The sequence below is a fragment of the Lagenorhynchus albirostris genome, chromosome 18 (genome assembly GCF_949774975.1).
Source record: "Lagenorhynchus albirostris chromosome 18, mLagAlb1.1, whole genome shotgun sequence".
Lineage (NCBI taxonomy): Eukaryota > Metazoa > Chordata > Mammalia > Artiodactyla > Delphinidae > Lagenorhynchus > Lagenorhynchus albirostris.
Genome location: NC_083112.1, coordinates 21,702,650 through 21,729,632, shown reverse-complemented (window position 1 = coordinate 21,729,632; position 26,983 = coordinate 21,702,650). Strand labels below are relative to the sequence as shown.

Genomic DNA, 26,983 nt, shown 5'->3' with positions numbered 1-26,983 from the left:
ACTTAATTCTGTCTGAATGTAAGTTTATCATTTTAAAGACCTCATAGTATGATGAAGGGGCCTATGTTTGAGACTCAGAAGACCTGGGTTTTCCTTTTGACCCTGCTACAAACTTGCTGTGTGACCTTGGGAAACTGATTCAGTGTTTCTGAATCTCAAATTGGGTGCCTAGATTTATTCATCTACAAGGACTCTTCTAGCAATTTGATAAAGGCACTAAATCTAAAATTAATTCCACGGCCATTTAAAAAGTCTGAAATATTTAGAATAGGTTTCAAATAGGTAGCAAGTACTGTTTCTCCGGGAGGTGGCCGGAGAGAGTCCCACCGTGCGGAATAAGAGCTCGCAGCTGACTTCAGCTGTGTTCCGTGAGGACAGAGAAGGCAGCAGGCCTGTGTCACCTGAGTCTCGAGAGAAAAGGTCATTAAAAATGCATGCCCCGGCTGCAGGAGGACACCTAGTGAATTAGTGATGGCCCTCAGATGTCTGCGTTGCATGGTGATGGTGAGACAGGAGGCGGGGCCCTGAGTGAGGCCCAGCGGAGGATGGGTGTAAACAGAGCGCCCGGCTCAGAAGCCCTCCAGCCTGCTTCTGGGTGTAGCCACGGCACAGAAGGTGCCACCTCCGAGTTTTAGGTGAACACGTTTCATTTGGCAGGAGAAGCAGGGCAAGCACGGTGCCTCTCACACCACCAGAGCGTGCACTGGCCAAGCCTCCAGGCTTCCGCCTCCCAGGCTGCTGGCTGCCCAGAAAACAGTGGCACTGTGGTCAAAAAGGGGAGCCCCAGAGCAGGAAGGGGGACCCTGCAGAGATGACAGAGTGGCCTGAACCCCTGCCAGGAGCCAGAGACCTTTCAGGCCAGGAGGGAGTTTGTACAGTGGATGCCCCCTTCCTCCCCTCCCCCTGCTCTCCCGTCCTGAACTCAGCTGCTGAGCTCAGCTTCCGGCAAACTATTTTCTGTTGAGTCCTCAGAGGGAGTCTCCAATGGATCCCCACAGCTGAAGAATTAGAAACCCACTGAGCTGGGGGAACCCACCCGAGCTTCGTAGTAAAGGTGGTCTGAGAGCTTGAGAAGAAAACCTCCAGGGAGTGGCCAGGGAAAGGAGCCCCTTTCTCTCTCTGCCCACGCCAGGTGCCATGTGCCAGGTACCAGGTGTACTACTGTTGGGGGGACGACCCAGAGGATGCTGGGGAAACACCCAGGGCCTCCCCTGGCCCCTCAAGTCCTGGGCAGATACAGAGGCCAAATAGGTAAGGACAGGCTTCTGCCCTGGTCCTGTGGACAGCAGTGGAGACGAGGACACAGCTCAGAGAAGGATTTAGCATAAGGGGAGGGAGAAGTTTGTCCTTGGGCTCCAGGCTGGGCAAGGTGTCTGGGAGACCCCGGTCACCGAGGTTGGGAAGTGGACACATCCAGCCAGAGGTAGACAGAAGACTTAGAGCTCAGGGCTCATGCATTTGCGGTCATCAGAGAGCAGGAAGGAACCGACACTTGGAGGGTGGATGAGTATGCAGAGCAGAAATGCGTAGACTGAGCAGAAAACATCATTTTAAAATGTCCTTTGTTGAGAGGCTGGGTTTCCTGGGCCAGGTCACTTTTGAGTTATTAGAAAGTGCAGTGGTGGGCTTCCCTGGTGGCGCAGTGGTTGAGAATCTGCCTGCTAATGCAGGGGACACAGGTTCGAGCCCTGGTCTGGGAAGATACCACATGCCGTGAAGCAACTAAGCCCATGCACCACAACTACTGAGCCTGCGCGTCTGGAGCCTGTGCTCTGCAACAAGAGAGGCCGCCATAGTGAGAGGCCCGCACACCGCGATGAAGAGTGGCCTCCGCTCGCCGCAACTAGAGAAAGCCCTCGCACAGAAACGAAGACCCAACACAGCAAAAATACATTAATTAATTAATAGAAAGTGCACTGGTGATGATCACCACACATAAACTTCACATAACTTTAAAGTCACAATTAAAAGAACAGTCACAGGACTTCTCAGTGGGGAAGACGCCAAGCTCCCAACATGGGGGACCTGGGTTCGATCCCTGTTTAGGGAACTAGATCCCATGTGCATGCCGCAACTAAGAGTCTGCATGCCACAACTAAAGATCCCTCATGCCACAACTAAGACCCGGTGCAGCCAAAATAAATAAAATTTAAAACAATAATAAAGGAACAGTCAGCAGTCCTCCTCGGCACCATCCCAGCTTTTACAGATAGTTGTGCTGAGAAAGCTTCCTCGGCAACTCCAGGCTGAATGCATGCCTCGTCCATCCACTGGAAACGTGCCTCAGCGATCTCACCCAGAGAAGGCAGGACCTTCATCGGCTCGGTTTACCCTTGTACCCTAAGTGCTAGAACAGTCTCTAGCACATGGATGACACTCAGTAACTGTTTGATGAATGAATGAATGAATGAGTTACTCAGCAGTCTTTCTAGTAAAGAGTAGACCCCCTTTAAAAAAATCATTTATATATCCAAAGCCCCTATACCAGTGCTTGACACACAGTAGGTGCTAAATAAATGTTTTTGAATAAAGTGAAAGTTTCCAGTGCCAACAGCTCCCTGGCTGCCCTGGGAATCATTCACACAACACCTCCACACCACCACCCCCATCCCTCACCTAAAATTTAGATGAATTTCTGAGTTGTTCTCTAGACAAGCAACACAGTCACTTCTTCTCTAAAAATGTGTGTGCAAACCTTTTTTCTTTTTCTTTGTTGTTGTTGTTTTGTTTTGTTTTGTTTTGGCTAAAAACAAGCCCAGCAAATGTCTAGCCTTCTCTAACAGCAGAAAAATAAACACAGGACATAGTAAGGACATGGCTTAGAGGAAGAGAAAATGGCTACCTGTTTTAGTTAATTTGAGGAGATGATTTTATAAGAAACTTTGTGTATTTGTCAGATTACAAATGAGAGCTTCCAGACCTCATGGTCTCTCTTTGATGATGCTGAACCTCCCGCATTAATCCCCTCAGGAGTAGGCTGGCAGGACAGCACCTTAACCACCAAATCTGCATAATAGATGTAAAATTACTCCCATCAGAGTGAGTGACGGAAACACTGTCATTAACGATGTTGTGTAATCTTCCTTTTTTGTTTTGGCCTATGGTAAATTAAGATCATTTCCCTGTCCTCTGAAAGGATTCAGCTGTCCTGCTTCTCTTTCTCTCCCCTCCCCCTGCTGCTCCCCTCATCCCTCACTCTTTTGTCCTCCCTCCTATTCCCACACCCATTATCCATTGACTCACCTCCCCCTGTTTTCCTCTGGGATCTGACCAGAAGCCTCCCCCTTTCCCTTTTAATTTAGGTTGTGACATCTCTGGTGAAGTCGCTAACCTTTATTTAGGAGACTGGGAGCCATTACCCACCGCTGCAGAGCGCCGCCCAGCCCTCTAGTCTTGGAATTTGGCCCAAAGGAAGCATCGCTTCCACGTGTGGGCTTCCAGTAGGAAAACTGTTTGGTGCACAGAATTCTTGGCGGTGTCTTTTGGGTGCAGTGGGAACTAAAGTTTAAGTGGTCACGTTTGAAGCCACTCTGATGGTGGCAAAGCACGGGGCAGAGACCAACTTTTTGCTGCAGATTGATGCCAGTTCTGAAGAACAAGGAGTTCCAGGCAGGAGCTAGCAAGCTCCAGTGTTACTAAAAAACTAAAAGCAATAATAAAATTACCATTTGAATTAGTTTCCTAGGGCTGCGATGACTACAGATTGCCACAAACTGGATAATTTAAAACAACAGAAATTTATTTTCTCACAGTTCTGGAGGCTAGAAGTCCAAAGTCAACGTACTCTCTTCCAAAGCTTTTGGGGAGGATACTTCCCTGCCTCCGCATAGCTTCTGGACCAGCCATCCTTCGTGTTGTCTTGTAGATGCCTCACTCCAATCTCTGCCTCCATCTCCACGTGGCCTTCTTCTCAGTGTGTCTCTGTGTTCTCTCCTCTCCTTTAAGGACACCGTTCAGGTTCTTCCCTTGTGGCACAGTGGTTAAGAATCCGCCTGCCAATGCAGATGACACGGATTCGAGCCCTGGTCCGGGAAGATCCCACATGCCGCGGAGCAACTAAGCCCACGCACCACAACTACTGAGCCTACGCTCTGGAGCCCACGAGACACAACTACTGAGTCCATGCGCCACAACTACTGAAGCCCACGCACCTAGAGCCCGTGCTCCGCAACAAGAGGAGCCGCCGCAGTGAGAAACCCGCGCACCGCAACGAAGAGCAGCCCTCGCTCACTGCGACTAAAAGAAAGCCCGCGTGCAGCAACGAGGACCCAACACAGCCAAAAATAAATAAACTAATTAATTTTTTTAAAAAAGGACACCGTTCACTGGGGTTAGGATCCACTTTAATCCAGTATGCTCTCATCTGAACTAATCGCACCTGCGAAGACTATTTCCAAATCTGAGATTCCAAGTGGACATGAATCTGGGGAGGACACTATTCAACCCAATACATGATTTTAAAGACCTAGGAAGATATATTTTTTAAAACATTTCTGGATTTCTTCATATTCTCTTGCATATCTTTCAAATATCGTCTAGGGGAGAAGGGAAGCGATGAAAGAATATGGTATTTTAATTCGGGGTGTTTTTTAATCCCAAAGAGTTCTCACAAAGCTAATTTAAACTTAGGGGCCTCAAGAAAAGCAAATTTCACAACAATCCTCCTTAATGTTTATTTTTCAGATGAATATACACATCTCCTCTTTGGAAAAGGGCCTTTTCCTCTCTCACGTCCCAAATTCAGGGGCTGCTTCAGGGTGCCTCCTTATCAGGAAAGAGAGATACATGTTGTAAGAACAGTAAAAATATCAACGTGAGGTGTGGAAGACACACCCCTTAGGACTCTCAAAGCCTCATTTTAGGATTAAAACTTATTTGTATAAACATCGTGTGAGCTTTTCTTAAATTTTCAAATAGAATGCAGGAACTAGAACTAAGGTGGCCTTCCTACTACTTAAATTTCCAGTTCCTATGTCCACACAATTACAGTGAAAGAAACAAAGTCAATAACCAAGATACTTCAAGACCAAAAAATCTAATTTAAAAAAAAACATAAAAATAACCTGAACCAATTTTGTTAAAGCACTGGTTCTCAACCAGGAGCAATTTTGCCCCCCAGGGGACATTCGGTAATATCTGGAGACGTTTTTTGGTTGTCATGCCTGGAGGGGGGTTCTACTGGCCTCCAGGGATGCCGCTAAACATCCTACAATGCCCAGGAAGGCCCTTCACCACAAAGCACGGTCCAGCCCCAAACGTCAACAGTACCAAGATCGAGGAGCCTTGGTGTAGCCCCAAGAAAATCTTTCCGAAACCTTATTTTGATCATGTTTTGTTCCTGCTCAAATGACTGAACATTATCTTTGAGAATTCAACCTCCTTGACCTTTAAGACCTTCTAGAACTTACCCCAGCTTCCCTTTCCAGCCTTCTCTCACTACTCCCAATAGGAACCCTTCTTTCCTACTACCTTGAGCCTGCACTTACACTGCTCAAGCCCTTCATAGCTCACCCTACTTTAAAAATGTTTCCCCCTCGCTCAGGCTCAAACCTCATCTGTCATTCAAGGACCAGCTCATGACCCCCGCTTTCCAGAAACTCTCTGGGACCAGCCCTCTCCTCTCCGTCTCATCTTTCGTCCCTCTGCCCTCACTCAGTACACTCCAGCCACACTGGTCTCCTTGCTGGCCCACTCAAACCCCAAGCTCTTTTTGCCCCTCTCTTCACCTGGCTGGTTGTACGACTGGCTTCTTATTCTTTAGGTTTTAGCTTAAATGTCGTCACCTCAGAATGGCCCTCGCTGAGCTTCCTATTCACTGCCCAATTTCTCTGTCATCACTCTGTTTGGTTCCTTCATGATATTTATCACTACGTAGTATCCTGCCTATTCACAGCCTTGCTTACTTCTTTCCTGTCTTTTTTTTTTTTTCACACTAGGATGTGCACTTTGAGGGCAGGAACCTGGACTAGCTTTTCAGCAATATGTCCCAGCCCTTTCACAATGAGTCTGACTCATAATACGTGTTCAGTAAATATTTGTTGACTTAATGGATGAACTCATGGGCCGGTGTTTTGTTATTGAACTCTTGAGAATCTCTCTCATTCTCAAGAGCAGAGTTGCCCCACCCCCCTAGTACAGCTTGACGCTTTGGGGAAGCTTCTAGTAATTGGGCACTGGATGAATAAGTGCCTGCCACAAATTTCATACCTATAGAGCTTACATCCCAGCAGTTCTAGATGTAGCCTCCACAATGGACCTGCTTTATAGTTGATTCTAAGTGGCTGATGGAGGATGCAGGAAGCAGTATTCTGACTGCTTAGGCAAATTACGTGATAGCCACTACATTCTCATGAACATTTCAAAATTGCTCCAGTTCTGTTCTATGGCACTAACACGCCTTGCTTATTATCACTGGGCTTCATACGCTTTCTAGGAATAAATTTCCATTGATTTGTTTATCAAAATCCAAGCGGTTCCTTGCTCTGCAAAGACCTGGCAGAGAACCTCTCAATCCCCATTTGATTCTCCTCCCCTGGGGCAGTTGCAAAGGAGAACGAACATGGCACTTACAAGGCATTTTGCCACATTTCCTCCAGTCACCTATGGCAGAGATGCTAACTATCTCCTGATACTGCTTTTCCTCATGTTTGTAGAATGTTAGTTGGGATGTTGCCACCCTGGTTAAAGCCCACATGTCCCAGACTCCTTTGCACTGAGGTTTAGCCATGAGACAAAGCCCTGGCCAACGGGATGTGAATGGAAGGTATGTGTGAGCTTGAAAGGTGAGTGCCTTCCCCTTCTCTCTCTTTTCTTGCTTCAATATGGATTAGGTAGTGTCCACCATGCAGATGAGGGCAGTATTCCAAAGATGGCAGAGCAAGAAAATGGAAGGCAATTGGGTCAATGACTCCATCACTGCCACGCCGGCCATTCATGCTTAGGTTCAGAAGTTTCCATGAGAGAGAACACTTTCTATCTTGTTTAATTGACTGTTATTTGGGGCCTTGCTCCAAAAGATGACCTGATAGCCTCAACCTTTCCTACCTTCCCCACTAAGAAAGTCAGCAATACCATCCCCATTTTGCCAAACCGAGGTAAAGAGGCGGTGCACCCACGCCATTCAATAAAATCGGCAGAAATGCTAGATTTGAGCCGGTACCTCCTGGGACATGTTTTTCTCTGCCACTCAAGCTCCTCACTGCTGCCTATCCCTGGCCTTGTCTTAGCTCGTTCCAACCTTGATGTCGCCCATGGGCACCAATCAGGTGGTGCCACACAATCTAAATAAAGGATATTTTGAGAGACCCTGCACAGGCTTATCTCCAGTCAGCAGTGCTTTTTACATTCCCAGAGGGAACTCACCCCATTCCTTTTTCTCAGCTTTCCTGGAGGTTTCATTTACTGCACAAAGACAGAGCACAGTTCCTTCGACTTAAGGATGCCTCCAGAACTTGTGATCTAAGCCTGCTACTGTGGATTGCTTTCAGGTTATCAGAGAGCCCTGAAACATGAATACTCTTTGCCAATATCAAAGTGCTTTCCAATGGTCTCCACTGACCTTCCCCCTTTCACCATTTGTTGAAAATAGACGATCCTAGTGTCCTAAAGTGTTCTCAACGGAAGTAGCCAAGAAAGAAGGTAAGTGAATCAATTTGTTCACGCAACATATGTGTGTAGAGCACCTGCTCAGCTGCCATCCTAGACACTGAGGATCCATCAGAGAGCTCCCATTTTAGTAGGGGAGACAGATGAGGAAGGAAAACAGGAGGAACCGAGAAGGAGAGAGAGGAAAAGGGGAGCTAGGACAAGGAGAAAGAAAAGTAGGTTCATATTGTGATGAAAGTGCTATTAAGAAAATACAATGGGGGGGCTTCCCTGGTGGCGCAGTGGTTGAGAGTCCGCCTGCCAGTGCAGGGGACACGGGTTCGTGACCCGGTCCAGGAAGATCCCACATACTGCGGAGCGGCTGGGCCCGTGAGCCATGGCCGCTGAGCCTGTGCGTCCGGAGCCTGTGCTCTGCAACAGGAGAGGCCACAACAGTGAGAAGCCCGCGTACGGCAAAAAAAAAAAAAAAAGAAAAAATAGAAAATACAATGGGGAGTGGGTCAGGCAGGCCTCTCCCAGAGGAGACTGATTGAGCTGAGGCTTGAATGACACCAAGCCAGTCGTGGGGATAATGATGTGGGGAGGAATTCTGGAAGAGGGAAGAGCAGATGCCAATGCCTGGGGGTGGGAACATGCCAAGTTTGTTGAGGGGCAGACAGAAGACCTTTCTTGACTACAGTGACATGAGTGAGGAGGAGAACATGACGTGGGTTTAGCTCAGGGTCCTTCCAGCTCTCCAAGTCCACACGTGGACTTGGAAAGTGGGCCTGGAGGTCAGGAAAGGAGGAAATGGGAGGCCCACCCTTAATCAATGTCCTTCCCGTGGAGAGAGGAGCTGAAGAAATCTCTGAATGTCTATTTCAATTGTACCCAGTCCCTCACTATCTCAATGTCCTTTAGAGAAGACTCTGCCTGTGTTTACACTTGGACATGTGGTAACTATGCTGACGACGAGGGGATTGACGATTGAAAGCTTTGCTAAAGCTTGGTGTTAAATGTATCTGCTTCCAACTTCTCCAAAATATGTACCTTCCAGCACAAGCAAAAAGTAAAACTTCCTCTTCTAAGACTAAATACTTAATGGAAAAACCCAGCATGAAAGTAAGATCTAAAGCCTAAAAGAAGAAGATTCTTGCCTTGAAATCCTGTTTCTCTGCATTTATGACACACTGTGGACCGGATAGCCACACCTCAGCCTTGAGTGACCCAAAACAAAGGTCCTGATCAGGTCTCTGGGATGAATGAGATGGGTTCACGTGACTTGCTTTATGCCTTTGGGCCTCAGTTTTATCTTTGAAATGAATATAAATACCTCGAGACTAATGTCAGCTAATTGGTAAGTAGACTCTAGAATCTACCTTTCTCATTTTTGTAAACCATGATGACTTCTGCCTCCCTCTGTAGCATACCTCCCATAATTTCCCAGACATGACTGCTCACAGGTCTACGGTCACTCCCTCATTGTCTGGGCAGTCAATGGCCATACCATGATAGACAAGATGACCATGGTCCCTGCCTTCAAGAACCTAAGTCTAGTGGGGAACACAGATACTGAGCAAGTAATTTCTGGAGTAAGGGCCATGCAGGGGAAATTCAGGTCCCTTTGGAAACAGCCATCTACAATGTCTAGGCCTAAGGCTTGGAGAACTCAAATCTCCTTGAGGGTCTCATCCATCTTGAGAAAGTTTTTCTAGCCTTTGAAGACTGTTTTGCTTTGTGATGCACTGAAGAAAATATAGGACCAGCTGGTTTTGCTCTCTATCACCTGCCTGGGGTACACTACCCCATCCTCCTCTATATACACTTTTGAACAGGGTAACAGAGAGTGATGTGGGGTCGTGGAAAGACGCAGCATTTGGTCTCAAATGATCTGGGCGCAAATCCCAGCTTTGCCTCTGAGAAGTCCCCACACACTCTGAGGATAATAACTCCTACCCACCCCGCCCCCCAAGGATTATTGCGAGGATCCTGTGATCATTTACATGAAAATGCTTTGCACACTATGCAGCATTATTCGCAGGTCAGCTGCTGTTTCACAAGTCTTAGCATATTCTGGACTTCGGCTTTCCTGACACTAATATACAGATTCCTGCTATTCTTTTGTGACACCCTTCATTACATGCCCCCCCTTCCATCTTTTGTTTGTGTTCATTTCAAATTAAAGCTCTAACAGCCTTCCCTCACCACCATGTTGGTTCTTTTAGTTGCCTCTTCCTTTTTTTCCTCGTGATATTTTGGAACTGGTGTCATTTAAAGCTTCATAACCTCCCTGGGTCCTTTCAGAGTCACCCTCAAATCCAAATCTCGGACATCACTCTATTTCGCTTACCAACTTGGAAAATCAGAAACCTTTTAGTCCGGATCAAAATGATCGTTCTCAGCCTGATATCAAGGGTAGCCTCAGCTTTTCCATGAAATCTCTCCCATTTGGTGGTGGCCCTGGAGGAACTGTATGGAAGCATAGGGGTCAAAATTCCCTTGAGGGGGCTTCCCTGGTGGCGCAGTGGTTGAGAGTCCACCTGCCGATGCAGGGGACACGGGTTCGTGCCCCGGTTCGGGAAGATCCCACATGCCGCGGAGCGGCTGGGCCCGTGAGCCATGGCCGCTGAGCCTGCGCGTCCGGAGCCTGTGCTCCGTGATGGGAGAGGCCACAACAGTGAGAGGCCCGCGTACCGCAAAAAAAAAAAAAAAATTCCCTTGAGGGTCTAATATGGTGGTTCAGAGAACTTAGCAGCTGTTTATCTAGGGACTCCTCCTCATACCCCTGAGTTTTCTTAGGGCTCCCAGACTCACCCCACAACTGGCCTCATCAAACCGAAGAGCTGGGTCTCTGTTCGCTGGTCACCACCACAGCCTCCCAGGCGGTTCTTGGCAGGATGGGGGCAAGCTGGCCTGGGAGCATGTCGTTCCTCCCAGGACCCGCCAGAGGCGGCTCAGGCACTAGCTTCCCTTCCTCGTCCAGACAAGCCACCACTGACCCTGGTGGCAACCCACCAGCAGCGTCACTGTCCTCTCTGTTCCTAACCATCACCAAGGACTATGCATTCAGGCACTTGGAGTCAGAACAAGAGGGTCCTAATCTTCCACTCAGGAAGTTCCAGCGGTTGCCAGGTGACATCACAGGTGAGGATTGGGGAGAACTCCTGAGGCAGGCAAACAAGGAGACTGTGGATTGATCCAGTGTCTAAGTACAAACACGTGAAAACTCAAGCACACAGAAAGGAAATTAACATCACTTTTTGCCCCACTTCAGTGGAAAAGGAAGCTGGGTAATTGCAGTTCAGATGCAGCTTCTTTATTGCAAGTGTCTTGCTGCCAATGACAATAAACAGGGAAGCAGGTAGGAGGGAGGACAAGCCCCTGGGCTGTTGCCATGAGGGGAGGAGCCACCGGTGGTGGCAGCAAGGACGCTGCTACGGCAGCAGACCTTTCCCAGCTGTGGGCACCTTGGCCGGGGTTCTCAGCCCAAAGTCCACAGCTTGCTTCCCTGACTGAGGCAGTGTGGTTTCTGGAAACACAAAGAAACACACACAAAGGGCAGCCCATTAAAAAGGATGAGGCTCTTGGAGCAAAGAACCAAAGCATGGCGGGGCTGTGGCTACTCCCCAGCTCCCGGACCTCTGCTTTACCAGGTGACAGTAGCTTTCTTCCGAGTGACTTATGAGGAATCCCGGGAGTGTGCATGTGTTTTCAAACAAAGACGCCAGAGCTCTTTGGATACTGTGCAGGACTCAGTCTTTCTTCTTTCTTTCTTTTTTTTTTTTAAAGCCTCCTTAATTCAATCTACCCATCTTCCATAGTCATCACCAAACGTCACCGAATCTCCCATGTCAGATGGAAATAACTACTGTTTGCTTTAAACACAGGTTCGTTTATATGCTGGAATATGACACATCTTAGAAACGGCAAATCAAGAGGCATTCTGAAAAATAAGCACTAGCAAAAAAAAAAAAAAAGTAACTTTATATTGTTCAAAACACTCAACTGGGAAATACCATCATTTTCACATGCTGCAATCAGAGCCATTAAGTGAACTTCATCTTTGTAATTCTGAGTACTTTTTAAAAAAATGTGTGCCCCCATGGGTTCTGGCAAGCCTGAGGGTATTATTGTTGCTTTGGTGATGATTTCAGAACTGTTTAAGGGTATCTTAGAGTCTTTTAAGAAAGTTTTCCTTTTTTCTTCCCCCTCCCGCCTCTTTTCTTTTTTTTTTTTTTTTTTTGGTTTTATGGAAATATTGACCCAAGAGGATTTACTTAAATCCTCCTTGGTTATAGGCCTCCAAAGACAAAGCCATATCCATGGCAACCACAGGCCGCCCAGCAGAAGAGAGAACACATCAGACCCAGAGCATAATAGCTCTGTTTACTGATGACTAAGATCTTGAAAGCACTACTGTACATTCCGACTCCCGGCTCAGGGCAGGACTCCAGGCTGTCCTCACCCTTCAGACTCAGCAATCTATAATCAGAGCCACAGAAAGGGAGAGAAGCCCTTTTCGCAGCCCTTGGGTGTTCCTCCTCCCTAGAAGGGAGGAATGTGCCACTTCTCTCAAGGCCCGGAATGTTCCTGTAGGAAAGGAAATCGCGAGCCAACAGGAGAAGGAGGCGGGGCCGGGGCCAGTCACGTGGGGTGGGGTGCAGAGGCGCCCGCTGGAACTTCATGGCCCTTGCGGGGTAGGGGACCTGCCTAGCTGCAGGCCCTCTAAGGCCAGCCTCATGCCGAGGCCACCTCACCTCCGGAGGCAGAGGCACAAGCAGCAGTAGCAGGCCCTACTGGAGCCCGGATTCCCAGGTCACAGCCAAGTGTTCTGTGATTTACCCTTTAACCCCGCTTCTTGCACCAGCAGGGCTAATTCCATCAGTCTTTTCCAGGCGCCAACACACATCTGGTAAACACACAGAGCCAAGTAAAGGATCGTGCGCACCAAGCACCTCCCCTGCTTTCTGACACACGGACACCAAACAGGAGCTCACACAGCTCCCATCCCGCGGCTGAATCAGTCAAGTCTCTGGCTTGCTAAGAACCCTCCGGCAGCTAGCCATGCCTTCCTTCCAGAAAGTGAGTTCATCAGAGAAACCGCCAAAGGGAAAAGAACTCCAGCCCCGAATGCATTAATTTCAACCCCAGTCACACCGGAGCCCTCCCTGGGAAGATTTCAGGTGCCCGGACCTGGGAGGGGGAGGGGCAGTGGAAGGGGAGAAGCGTCGCAGGGCCCAGCGATCCAATCCTCTTCCTGTGCCCCCCCCTGCAGGGTCTCCCAGTAAAGGAGAAAGGCCATCCATCCCCACGCACTTAAATTGCAGAAAACTTCTTCCGAGGAGAGAAAGACAGGAGGAACCTGACGCTTCCTTCGTAGCAGCCTGGGGGTTTTATCTGTTTTCTATGCCTGACTTCTACATACATGTTTATTTGAATGTTTTAAAAGTTCCAGATGTTAAAACAATTTGAAAGTCACAGCTCTAGAGACAAGAAAAGGGGATGGAGAGCAGTAGGATGAGAGAGGGTAGGGGAAGGGTTTTGTAGTGCTTATTGAACACCTTTATGTTAGTTTATTTGGTCATTCTTTCATTGACCTTATCACATAGGCATTGCATTTGCTATTGGTTTTTAGATGAAGAACTGGGATTTGAAGAAAATACAGAATTCCCCCCTCCCCCCGCCCCACGTCACACGTTGGCAGTAAAATCGATTCCAAGTCTATGTCAAGTTGAAGCTTTGCCCCAGGGCTGTTTGATTCACCCCCAACTTTATTCCTCTATAAAACTAGTAGCTGTTTACATATGATTACAGATAACAAAATAAAGAAAGCTTACGCTGTCAGCCAAGTTTTGACAAGAAATTCGAAATATTTGTGTCCTCGCAGGCCCCAAACTGAAGCAATCACTGTGACCAAACCTTTGGTACCAGATTTATTCTAAAAGCTTCTGCTGAAAAGGGGGACTCTGTTTCTTGTCACCAGTGCCCCTGGTGCTTTTTGTTTTAGATCCCAGTACTTTGGAGATGTTCAGACTGCTCCATTTTTACCATCAAAGAAGAGAGAACCTCATAGAATTGCTAGGAAATGGAGCCAGCTCTCTATATACAGAGAATCGTGCACAGTGTCCTTGCCAGAAAGGGAGCATGAGCTCGGGCTATGAGGCGAAGTGGGAAGGATTTGGGAAGGACTCCATTCAGAGCTGTGCGCTGGGCAACCGCTAACTGCATGGAATCAGTTTTTGTGCTCAAAAAGGCTCATGGAAGCAGCCAAGGTTCTTTGACCAGACCTGCTGGCTTTTTAAAATTTGGGGCCAAAAAAACTGGGGGGGGCCAGTCGGGAATCTCGCCAGAAAAGGTTGGCTCTAGCTTCAGCGTCCAGGGCAAACAGAACCAGTGAAGGAATATTGCCCCATGTGCACTGCATCTGATCACTGAGATCATTTTATTCACCAGTGGCTTGTGGCCTAAGCAGAAGTTGGAGAATGAATGCATGATACCACCTTAAAAAAGAATCTTGCATTGGCTGCACACTTCATCCCTCAGAACATCTCCAGAAATTGTTGACCTTGTTTGACCTAACTCAGCCCTGGGCAGACCAAGCAAGCAGTTGGTGGTGAAGGAAAGGACAGAGGACCTCGGGTGTCTACACTGGAATTCAACAGCAATGCCAGGGGCGCATAGCTACACCTAGTCATCTAAAATTAAACAACCCAACCAAAACAAAGCAAAACAAAAAAACCCCGCACAACCAACTTTAGCCTTGCCTCTCTCCCCCATCACACCGCCTCCCAAAATATTCACAGAAATACAACTGCTGCTTCCTCTGTCCAGTAGCGGTGGGGGAACAGGGGAACCCTAGATTGTCTCTTCTAGTCTCTCTGTATCCCCTGTACCCCCTACTCCCAAGCCAGTTACCCTCCACTCACCAGCATCTAACTTCACCTTTACGTCGTGTTCCTAGGGATGGTGGCAAAAGTTATTATAATGAAGCTACAGTGCTTAGGCTCCTAATGTTTCTCATTCTCACTTAATTTCTTTTAACTTTCTATTTTGAAATAATTGTACACTCACAAAAAGCTGCAAAACATTTAAATTTTAATGGTTGTTTATCCGAGAGCTGTAGTCACACTTGCTATGTCCCCCTTCCTACAGGTCTCTGCCCTTTGGGGAACTCAACCTGAGGACAAGAGTCATTGGAGGGCTTCCCCGGTGGTGCAGTGGTTAAGAATCTGCCTGCCAATGCAGGGGACACGGGTTCGAGCCCTGGTCCGGGAAGATCCCACATGCCACGGAGCAAATAAGCCCGTGTGCCACAACTACTGAAGCCGGCGCACCTAGAGCCTGTGCTCCGCAACAAGAGAAGCCACTGCGATGAGAAGTCTGTGCACCGCAACGAAGAGGAACCTCCGCTCGCCGCAACTGGAGAAAGCCCGCGCGCAGCAACGAAGCCCCAACGCAGCCAAAAATAAAAATAAATAAAATAAATTTATTAAAAAAAAAGTCATTGGAGACTGGAGATTTATGAAGTCTTGCGGGGGGGTCTAACTTTCTTGGAAGCAGAATGACTTTCTACATACATATGTCTATGTATATTTATACCACATCTTCAGAAGATCATGTTTAAAAGATAGAGAGCTCTCTCTAAATATCCAAGTTACTATGCTTTTATTATTGCTGAGCCTAATAGAAATGAATTCTATTTTCTCTTTTTACTATTTTATTTGTCATATCTGACACTGGCCTCTTCCCAGCTTGTTAAAGTACCTGTTGTTTCTGCTAACCCTCAAATAAGAATTCAAATTATTGTGATTCTTGCTATAGAATCTCACTGTGAGAAATCTATCAGGGATTTCCACACCCAGCAGATCAAAACTCCAACTAAAAAAAATTTTTTTTAAAGCCACTCTGATTTTCATTTGCAAAACAGCAATAAGGAAAGGAAGCACTCTGACAAGAGGGAAGTTACCAGATGGAGAAGACTAATGGGACCTAGGTTGTGCGCTTAAAAAGTCTTTAAATGCTAGAGAAGAGCTTTCAGTGAACGGTTCACAGACAGTTTTGGTTCACTAAAAGAAATGTCACTTACGGCTAAAATGGCATTTCCTGTGCAAGACCCAGGGCATCCAGGTTTTGTTTTCCGATGAGAAGGTGGACCAGCCACATCACCCTGGATGAGGGCATGAATGGGAGGTCAGTGGGCCTGGAGCCTTGTCCCTTCAGTGTCAACCCTGCCCACTGCAGGGGTCAGCCGAGAGCCCGTGTCTACAGGGTGAAAGCACCACGTAGAGGCTCACAAGAGGTTGGATGGCTCTGAAATGCCCTTGTGCTGGGGGTAGCTGAGAGCACACTATAGGGCATCTCATAGCACTCAACCTAAACTCCCAAGCTATGTGGATTTACTTGGGGGCGGGGGGGAAGTTCCTGACTATACTCATGTCAAAATAATTTGGAAACTTGAAATAAGTACAAGGAAAAAGATTAAATGTAACTGCACCACCCAGAAATAGCCACTGTTAACTTTTTGGTATATTTCCTTCCTGTTTTTAGGTACGTGTGTATGGTCTTCTATACAAAGTTGGACTCAAACTATACACAGAGTTTGGGATTCTGCTTTTTTCTGTGTCATTAGATAATCTTGGCTCTAAATAATCGACTCTACAATATTCCGCCATATGGATGTACCATTTGTTCATTCATTCTCCTATTACAGGACCTTTTTATCATTTCAAGTATTTTTTAATGATAGATGACGCTGTAAGGATAAAAGCATCCTTGTTCATCAATCTATATCTTTGCTCTTCTCTGATTCTTCCCTTGTTGTAGATTTCTGAAAGTATAATAACTAGATAAAAGGAAGAAACATGCTTACGGTTCTTGATGTGTATTACATGCGAAACCGTTTTCCATGAAATTCGTACCAACCCAGCTTTCCAGTGTGTCCCACAATCACACACAAAACATATACAAGAAACAATGTGCCAACATTAAAGTGCTCAATTTATAAAATAAAATAATTAGTAGCTCAGGGTCTTCGACTGATTCTTCACATCATGTAACAAGATCAGCAGGGACTAGAAATTTTGCGGGCTTTATTAACCAAGACTTATTAATAATAATAATTTTAAAAAGACTAACAAGCACCCCAGGGCCCCTGAAAGCTTATATAGTATCTTTGCTCAAATTGGAAAAAGTCACGCCTTTCTCAAGACCCTTTACAAGATGGCAGATAATTTTCTGCCATCTGCCAGAAAATTATCAAAATCTACGATGACTGCAGTGGAACTGGAGGCCCTCGGAGCTGCGCAGTGCACATCCGGTGCTCTTGAGATGTGTCACTGCAGGGCTAGAGGTATATGTACAAAAGCGTGTGTCTGTCACTACAGGCTCAATACGCGACAGAATCTCTCACATCTTCCCAAGCACACACTCTCTCTCGACCACACCACTGATTGCAAGAGCCAGGCACCGTTCAGTTAGAAACCCTCTTATCTGCCTGAAAATGACAATTGCCCCAGAGACGTGTGCTTTCACAGGTATTCCAGCCTGGATTGCCTGCGCTCTTCATTTGCTCCATTTAGATGTCCCGGCAGTGCCTCAAAGTTGTCAGAGGAGACAAATCTCATTCTCTCTGCCCCACTTCTCTGTCTCTCTGGGGATGCTTATCATCTTGGGGTTGTCAACAAATCATCCCTTCCCTTCACACCCCACTGCTGAGCTGTTGCCAAATTCTGATTATTCCTCCTTTACTTCCCTTAGTGCAGCACTCTCTCTGCCTCCCTTGAATCCATTAACCCCGATCAGGACATTAACGAGCACAGGTTATGGAAAATTACTCCAGCTTCTGATAACTGGCAGGTTCACTGCTCCCGCAGACTCAGTGAACATATCTGATGCTTACAAAATGTCCTGTCTTCCTCTGTACCCTCCCCCTCCCTCCCCAATCTCCTGTATTAGAGCTTAGAATGGAAAACAGCACTCAACAGAGGTACCCAGAGGCAAGAAATAGATGATGGGGTTCTCTGCCTTTGGCAAATAGACTTGCTAGGTTTATACACGAGGGAGTCAGGGTCAAAGGAGATGCAATTGGACTGCTGCAGGTGTTGGATCTACAGAGCTAAAACTCACCGAGGGTGGGGCATGAGGTTCCCTGATAATAACAAGGTGAACTCCCCAGGTCCACTGTCAGACGCTGCAAGATCCAGACAAAATCCTGACGGGCCTCCATTTTCTGCACGCGATTCGGCAATTTTGCTTTTGAGCTCTCTGTGGAAATCCTAATGCAGGTGACACGCCTCAGATTCACTGTGGTTCTGATGAGACAGAGATCCCTCGCATCAAACACTCCTCTAGGGTCTGCTGTTTCCATTTTAAGATCAGAGCATGCCGTGGGACGGCCAGCCAAAGATACGTAGGCCTCAGAGAAAACTGCTAATCCCCATAGCCCCTCCTCGTCCCTCTTTTTTTAAACTTCCCCTTAGGAAGTCTGGAGAAAAGGTGGGAGAGAAGTCAGAGCCATCATAAGCTGCGGCCCTGAACACTTTCCTATGTTTTGTCAAACAGTTTGCGGCCATGACCAATCCTGTCTCCTTCATTTCCATTGAGAAGAAAACTGGAAAAAAAAAATGGTTCGTAGTAAAGAATTTGGTCTTGGCCAAAGAGAGGTCTGGCATTTGCCCTTGGCTTCTGGGAAGTAATCTATCAAAGACACTCCTACCTGAAAGGAGTGTCTTTGTTTAGGGCGGGGTCTGGTCCTACCTGATAGCTTTAGGGTATCCAGAAAGACCAACTATGTGACTTAGGATGGGAGCTTTGAGTCACGTGTTATCAGGCAGCCTAGAGGATGAGCTCAGCCACGTGGGTGATCAAGCAATCAATCATGCCTGCATAATGAAGCCCCAATAAAAACTCAGGTGAGCATCCCTAGTTGGCAATACTCCATGCCTATTGTCACACCTCAATACAGGATGGGGGTGGGATAACGCATCCTGACTCCATGGGGAGAGAGGAGAGGATGACAGAAAGTTGTCCCAGACTCTGCCTGGTGTGTCTCTCCCTTCGGCTGATTTCAGCCTGTATCCTTTCCCCATAATAAACCGTAACTGTGAGCACTACCGCTTTCACTGAGTTTTGTGGGTCCTTCCAGCACATCATCAAACCTGGGGGTAGTTTTGGCAATGCCCAAACTTGAGGACGGTGTCCAAAGTGAGGGCAGTCTTGAGGGCTGTGCCTCCAAACTTTGCAGTTTGGCTAACTCCAGGCCAATAGGCTGAAAACAGAGTGTAATGTGATCTAGGTTGGTCCACAAGGAAACTTTTTTATGACAAAGTTGCCAAATTCTGAAAATGAGGTTATGGAAGCCATTTCAAAGACCTGTTCAACATTCTCATCTTCCCATAAAAGTGTGGTTCACACTGACCACAAACAGAGAAACTGGCCAGAAGATACTCAAAGGCCCTCGAATCCAGGGAGTCTCATCCTGGTGGTGGAACCCTCTCTATGCTTAAACCTCCAGAGCTTTCCCATAACATTTAGAATGAAGTCCAGACTTCTTACCTTATTCATGTGTTTTTGTGTATGTGGAAGATTCCCCAACTAAAATGTAAATCTATATGGGTGCTGGCCCATAATCGGTGCCTATAAATGTTTGCTGAATGAGTAGCTCAAATAAAAGGAATATAAAAATACTTGTTTTGGGCTTCCCTGGTGGCGTAGTGGGTGAGAGTCCGCCTGCCGATGCAGGGGACGCGGGTTCGTGCCCCGGTCCGGGAAGATTTCACATGCCGCGGAGCGGCTGGGCCCGTGAGCCATGGCCGCTGAGCCTGCGCGTCCGGAGCCTGTGCTCCGCAACGGGAGAGGCCACAGCAGTGAGAGGCCCGCGTACAGCAAAAAAAAAAAAAAAAAAAAAAAATGCTTATTTTGCCAGCAAGATTTTATCTCTGGCTTAATTTTTTTCTTTTTTTTTAAATCGAGATAATTCATATACCATAAAATCCAGGCTTTTACATTCGGGGGTCTTAGTATACTCACAAAGTTATGCAACCATCACCACTATTTAATTTCTCTGGCTTAATTTTAATGCCTGTTCCTCCTTCCTCCCCACCATGCGGTTCTAATGAGGGCTGCCAATCACAATACCCCACGTGCATTGACCCTCAAGAGGGTACAGGGCCCAGGCAAGGCCACCTTCCTCCCCAGCACTTTCCAACAAAAACTAAGAAAAGAAAGACCTTCCCTCTTAGTTGAAGGAGCTGTGAGAAATAAGTATGGAGCCGGTTGTGCTCAGATCCCTGCCATGTGGAAACAGCTGGTCCATAATAGATGAGAATAAATCTGACACCCGGAGAGACAGAGAGACGGACACTGGTTCTGGTTGTCCCTGAGGCCAGCCACATCACTCCACTTTCCACAGTTTGGTTATATAAGCCAATCATTCTCCCTCCGGCCTGAACTAGTTCCAGTGGCTTTCTGTAACTTGGAACCTAAGATGTTCCTTGAGACAATACAGTCCTTGTCCGGCTCACACATTCCCTCAGCACAGGTTTATTAAGTATTTACTTCATGCAGGGCACTGGCCTTGGAGCATGCGCTCTAGCGGGGGGCCATCGCAAGTGTGGTAAATGCAGTGAGAAAGAAACACGCAGACCAAAGCATCTCCCCCACTGTCAGAGAAGCAGGAGAGACTTCTGGAGGAAATGACATCTAAGTTAAGACCTGAAGTTAGAGAGGAATTAGTATCAGAAGAGAGGTATACAAGATGCTAAGGGGAATCAGAAGATATTCCCATCAGGAGTCTCCCAGCAGGAGAGGTAACAGGAGTCTCCCAGCAGGAGAGGTAAGGGATGCTCTGTGAAGGACTGGACATTTGAATTAAGCCTTAAAGGATGGATAAGATGCAGATATTTAGAGAAAGGACACAGGAGCATTTCAGTAGAGGAAAAATTGAGCAAAGGCCAGATACAGGGCAAAGTGAGAAATTAACTGAAACCTGGGGTGCACAGAGGGAAGCGGTAGAATCAGGTTGTAAAGGTAAGTTGGGAGCACATGGCAGGCCAAAGCCCTGAAGGTGCAGGGGAGCGGCACGCTCAGCTCCACGCTGTGACAGGCAGTAGGATGTGAGATAGAAAAGATGGGTGAGATGGGGGTCAGAGAAACCAGTTTGGTATCTACTGCAATAGTCCAGGGAACAGATGATCTGCCCAGCACAGTGGCAGGGGAAATAGATAAGAACATACCTCGCATCACTGAAGAGGTAGAAATGATCAGATTTAACACTGTGATTAGAAGTAGAGAAAAAGGAACTAGACATGATAATGATGACAATGATGATAATGGTGGTGATGGCAACAAATTGTCACTGGCCCCAAACTGGGCCAAGCACTTTATACGCATTATCTTATCTAATCTTCACAACCTTATAAGGTAGGTCCAATTATTACCCCTATTTTATAGTCTAGGAAACTGAGGAACAGAGAGATGATGTAATTTGCACAGAGATTCTGAATAACGCGTTTTTAAAAAAAGGAATCCAGGCAGAAGAGACTTAAGAAGGAGGACAAGGTCATTGCTGCATAGAATGAGGGTAAGCTGCCTGTCTGCGTGAAGCTGAGCCCCAGACTTCGGTTTGAATGCATCCCTGCCAGACAGCAGTAGTCTTACCTACATTTTCTTCATGAGCACCCAACAAGGTACAAAATCCCAAGGTTTCTTAAGTCAGGATAGATTCTCTTGACTGCTACCCCATCCACCATGCCTGTCACTCTGTGACAAAAGGAAATTAAATTCATCTGGTCAGCTTCGTTTTTCACAAAGCTATGTGGGATGATTACCCAGTACGCTGTGGTCTTCTACGTGTTTGCAGATTGATTTTTTGATTATTTGTTCCAGTGATTTTCCAAGTATTAAGTGTTTTTCCAAGTTGTTCAGCTCTATAACGTGGGTCAGTTAAAAAATTCATATTTGCCTTCCCTTTCCTGTATTAATATGAAGTGTTAATGTTGCAATTATTTAGGAAATTTTTTGCATGCAACATGTATCTCTCAGGGAGCATACATACAAGTCTATGTGACTCTATATACCCGTGTGGGTGGGCATAAAGCAATATCTATGCAGACTCCCCCAAAGTTTATGACCATATATAAAAATAAAAGCATACTGAGAACCTGTGACTAGTTCAAATATCCCAAATAAAGATCATCACTTTCTAGAAATGTCTGTATGCGGAATTTAAAAAAATTTTTTTTTAACTCAAAACTTCAAACAGGAAAATTGTTACGATTGTGAACACTGACCAAAATCAAGATATGACAGAATTTTAAAAATTCATCTTCTCAGCACCCGGTGGTGCAGGAGGGAGTGGTTTCGGCCAGGACACCATGAAAGATTCAATTTGGGGTGACAATCTAAAACACAATCTAATAATCTAGAACACAATCTAAAATCCAGTCCTAGGGAATCAGAGGCATAAAATCCGGGACCCAATGCTTCCTGGGTAAAATGAGGAGCTCCATTAAATGACTGCAGAGGGCATTTGCAGCTCAAATAGTTCTGTGAATCTAAAGACTGATTAGGAAGATGATTAATGAAAATTACTGCGAAATGTTCTGCAAAAATACAAGGCTGTAAAATGCCAAATATAACTCAAGCAACCATCTCTCCACAAACTTAAGCTCTTTTCATTTAGTTAAGTACATGTCTATAGAAGTATCTACCATGCTCTGCATCTCTTAATTATCCTATGCATCCAAAGGCAGCTTTTGTCAAATCCGTGAGGCCACGAATCTATTTTATGGAAATGAACGATTCATAGGATGAGTAGATTTAACAGCCTTCATGTGAATGGAACTCACCTGCCATACGAAAGCAAGTTTTAAGACAAACAAAAACCAAAACCACAGCCCCTCAGTGGCAGCTCTCTCCATCAGCCAACTTTCCCCCCTTACTCATTTTAGGCCCAGGAGCCCTGAGGACTGCATTGTTCCTTGTTGTTTTCCTAGACCCTAAATAAACTCTAAATAGTCCCTTTATTAAACTCTGTTAAGAATGTCATCAGTTTCCTACTGGGCCCCTGGCTGATACAGACATAATAATAATATCTGATAACAAAATAAGGATTAAATTGAAAAAGGCGTGTAAAACATTTATCCTAGTTCATAGTACATGCTCAATAAATATTACTTCTTATTATTATGTTTTTTATTTTCCTATCAATTCTGTCCTACTCGATTCAATAAATGCAGATCACCTGCTGATGATCAATTTCTCCTCCAAGCTCTTCATTTAGGAATTTTGAATAAGCATATATTTAGCCTAGTATTTTTCTCATGAAGGATGGCATTTTTGTGTCCCTTAAAATCGCAAAGGACTTTAAAAAGAGAGCAAATTTCAAACGAAGTCATGTGGATGCCAAGTCTTTTTCACAGCCGTTTCTCAGGGTTAAAGGCAGTCTGGTAACAAATTGGGGAAGCTTCAAAGCGTTCAACACCAGTGGGAAAGAAGTGTGGCTTCTAAATGCCTGGAGACTTTTCCTAATGGCAAATGGTTGGAGAGGTAAGCAAGCTAAACGATTACAGCAGAGGATGCACTTATTTGGGTAACAGTTGGAAACTGTCTCGTCACACATCAGTACTAAGATTTCTAACTCTAGAGAGCTTATTGAGCCTATCATGAATTCTTGAAGTTTTTTCAACAGAATGTGTCAAATAAATATGTTAGGGAATGAGAAGAAAGTGCTGTTTTTGCCATTGCCTCACTCCTCAATATTTGTAATAACCTAATTTTCTTTTCTCCTCCCTCACCGCCTCTCCCCTTCCTCCCGCAATAACTGGTTTAGTGAGCTCTTTGAATCACAAACACAATCTATTGTACCCTGAACTACTCTGCCCTTAATAGTATGTCTTTTCTGGAAATCTTGCTGTCCTTCTCAAAGGAATGGCTTTAGGCAACTTAAAAGCCCTGTAATGTCCTACACTATGGCTTTTATTTTTCTTTCACAGAAGAGCACTTTTTGGTCATTAGTTCCATATTCACAGTACAAGGAGAAATTACGCAGAAAAACCAGCTGAAACATATATCTTAGCACGGGACCGGCTGGCTCCCTGCTCCTCAGATTTAAAGACTTATTTCAAAAGCTAACTTGGCACTGTTCCGAGTTATTTCCTTTCCTCCTGCTTCTGCCAGCGGACCGGGTTTGCGTCGGCTGTGTGCCGACGCCCGCTCGAGGGCAGACCTTGCTTCCCTCCAGCTTCATTCTCTCCTGGCTGCTCTGAAATGGGGTTACAGCGTTTTCTAAAAGCACTAATCTAGTCCCCCCACCCCCTAGTTAAGGGGGGTTTGAATTGCTTTTCTTTTGTCCTAAAAGGTCAGAAGTTCCCACACCGGGAGTCGAACCCGGGCCGCCTGGGTGAAAACCAGGAATCCTAACCGCTAGACCATGTGGGAAACGACGATAACCAACGCAAATCTAGACAAATTATGTCTTTAGACTCAGCGTCCTCCCGCCCCGCCTCTTCCGTCAACCTTTGTCAGACTTGCTTCTGCGCATGCGGAGATGCCTTCCGGCCCGCCCTCTATTCTTCCGCGCTATGAGGAGGGCGCTCGAATCTCTTTTTCTTCCACGTTCGCGTCTTTTATGACCTCATCCAGTCTCCTGATTTTTAGACACCACGTATACACCGGTGTAGATTCTAGATTGATGAGTCATTATTCATAATTTCTCACAAGAAATGGGCAGACCACCAAAGGACTGACACTCCTTTGGAAGGACGTAAAAGCGGCTCCACAGAGGCCGGAGTGGGCTGGGCGCCGGCTCCCTGGCGGCCACTGACCAGCCGCGGGGCAGCCGCTCGCAGCGCAGCAGACCCGCCTCGGTGCAGCTGGGCAGACCCGCACGCCTGAGGAAACGCACGGGCCGCGTCCCCTGGGCCGCCAAGCCCAGGTGTCCCCAGCGCCCGGGGTGTGTCCCTCTCCCCTCCGCACTGTGCGGGGCCGTACGCAGGCAGAAACTTGCCCTTTCCGCTCAGGAGGCAGGGCTGCCTGGAAGCCTGGAACAGTCCAGGTTCTGTTGACTGAACGGTAAAAGGCAGGATTCGTGTCACTGAAAGTAGGCGGTGGTGGTCTGTGAACGTACTTTAAAAAACCGGAGAAAGTCCCTCATTGCCAGCAGGCGTGACTGAGGGAAGGTCCCCGCGGTTTCCCAGCCCGGTCTCGGCTGGAAGCAGCATCTCTCCGGGCACAGTTTCTGCCTTACAACCGGCCCCGTGGATGAGGAAGCACAAAGGGCCAGTTATAAGGGCAGCCGGGGTGGGAGAGCTGCGGTCCCGGTGGCCTCGTGGCGACTTAAACTACACAGAAGTTGTTTTCGCGATCGCCGAACACGTGGGAGCCCGCTTAAAAGCTGGTTCTGGTTCCCGTTTACTCCCTCCTCTCTCCCCACCGGCCAAAGGGTCTTAGAAGGTTCCCGCTCTTCCCCTAACCGAGGCTCTCTAAGGCTTCCATTGTGACATTCATCAGCAAGAGTGGAAACAGAAACGGTTCTTACGTATGAACACGGATGAAGCTCCCGAAGAGGGAGTCGACATCATCTAGCACCATTGGAACTTCATGAAGTCGCTGAAGGAAAACCACAACCGACCGACTGAAAACCTGCTGTGTGTTAGACACGTGCCAGTATGTTTGCACAGTTAATCTTAATAGTATACCTGTGAGGTAGGTCTTATGCGCGTCTTTGGGGGCGGGGGGTCCTTCCTGTACGATCTTTGCATCCTCGAACAGTTTCACTTGTTTGTTTTTCAGTCAGTGAGACAGCTGCTGCCTTCCTTCGGGGGGCATCTGTTTTGGAACGGTAAAGAAAACTCTCCAAAACAAACCTCATCAACTACAGACTGTCCTACATCTGTGCTTCTCAATCTGAGGGCGGAGATTTCACGTATACCTTTCAGTTTTGTATGTCCACGTGATAATTCTCTTTTAAAAGTACCTTCCCAGTTTTAAAGATAAAAGTTCCCCATGTAACCCATACATTGGACAGGCACCATCCTTAGGATATAACCAGAATGCAGCTTTCCTTGGTCTCTTACTATCCCCGAACTGAAATTGGTTCCGTTTTTCCCCTGCCACTGGATGAGAACTTGAGCGGTAACACAGAGCTCCATGGTCACTTTAAATAACAAAGCACAGTCCAGGACAATATACCGTTCAGCAACTCAATCTTCATTCTGGATAGATAGTTCTCCCCCACCACCCATCTTGGGCATGACTTCAGGCTAGGAACGGTGGGGAGCTGGGTCAGGCTCCTAGCAGCTCACCAGATCGAATTTTAGCTTCTCTTTCTAACCCTGCATTCCGTGGCATCACATGGGTAGCCTGAGATGGCCGTGCTGGAGAGTATTTACACCACGGAAATAGGCAGATACTCCAAGGCAGGGCTTTTTACCTTAGAGAGCTGGTGTGCTGCTTAAAGAATAGCGGTGTGCTGGTTCAGTATTTACCAACAGACCCGGGGCCAGGGTCTGCTGTCCAGGAATGAGGGTGTGACCCACTTCTCACTTCTTTCTTTGGCCTTCCTCCCTTCCAGGCTCCAAGGCCCTCCAAGATTGGAGCGCAGGGAGGGCAAGGGAAAGGGGGACCAAAACTTGCTACTGGATCGGTACTGTCCAAAGTCAGCTTTCTGGGGCTTCCCCGGTGGCGGCGCAGTGGTTGAGACTCTGTCTGCCAATACAGGGGACACGGGTTCAAGCCCTGGTCCGGGAAGATCCCACATGCCGCGGAGCAAATAAGCCCGTGTGCCACAACTACTGAAGCCCGCGCACCCTAGAGCCCACACACCTGAACTACGGAGCCCACGTGCCACAACTACCGAATCCTGTGCGCTCTAGGCCGGTGTGCCGCGACTACTGAGCCTGCGTGATGCAACTACTGAAGCCTGCGCGCCTAGACCCCGTGCTCCGAGAGCCCGTGCTCCACAACAAGGAAAGCCACTGCAATGAGAAGCCCGCGCACCACAACGAAGAGTAGTCCCCGCTCACCGCAACTAGAGAAAACCCACGTGCAGCAACGAAGACCCAACGCAGCCAAAAAGACAACAAAAAAGGTCAGCGTCCTGCTTTCTGGGCCTGAATGTGTTTTAGGGCTGACTCGTTTTCTCCGTGGCTCTCTGTGAGTTCCCCCGAGGCCTCCCTGCTTGGACCCCTTGGACAGCGTCTCCCAGGAGGCCAGCAGTGACCTCCCAGTGTAGGTCTTACACCAAGATCACCAGTGCCTTTGTTTAACTGCAGCTTCCCAGCCCCACCTGGAGCTTCTGAATGAGGACTTCTAGGAGCAGGGTCTGAATTTTAACACGCACCCCCACCACCACCAAATGATTCTGCTGCCACTAGAGTCTGAGAAACACTGAACTACGTGA

At 47.1% G+C, this 26,983-nt stretch overlaps 1 long non-coding RNA gene and 1 other non-coding gene across 2 annotated transcripts; both read right to left on the bottom strand.

Moving 5' to 3' along the window:
• Positions 1-3,718: 3,718 nt before the first annotated feature.
• On the bottom strand, positions 3,719-25,441 carry LOC132508683 (uncharacterized). Its single transcript, XR_009536738.1, has 2 exons — positions 25,281-25,441; positions 3,719-3,992 (listed from the first exon to the last, which is right to left on the bottom strand). It is a non-coding gene; the product is annotated as an uncharacterized LOC132508683 (long non-coding RNA).
• Positions 23,950-24,021, bottom strand: TRNAE-UUC (transfer RNA glutamic acid (anticodon UUC)). Its single transcript has one exon. It is a non-coding gene; the product is annotated as a tRNA-Glu (tRNA).
• Positions 25,442-26,983: the final 1,542 nt, after the last annotated feature.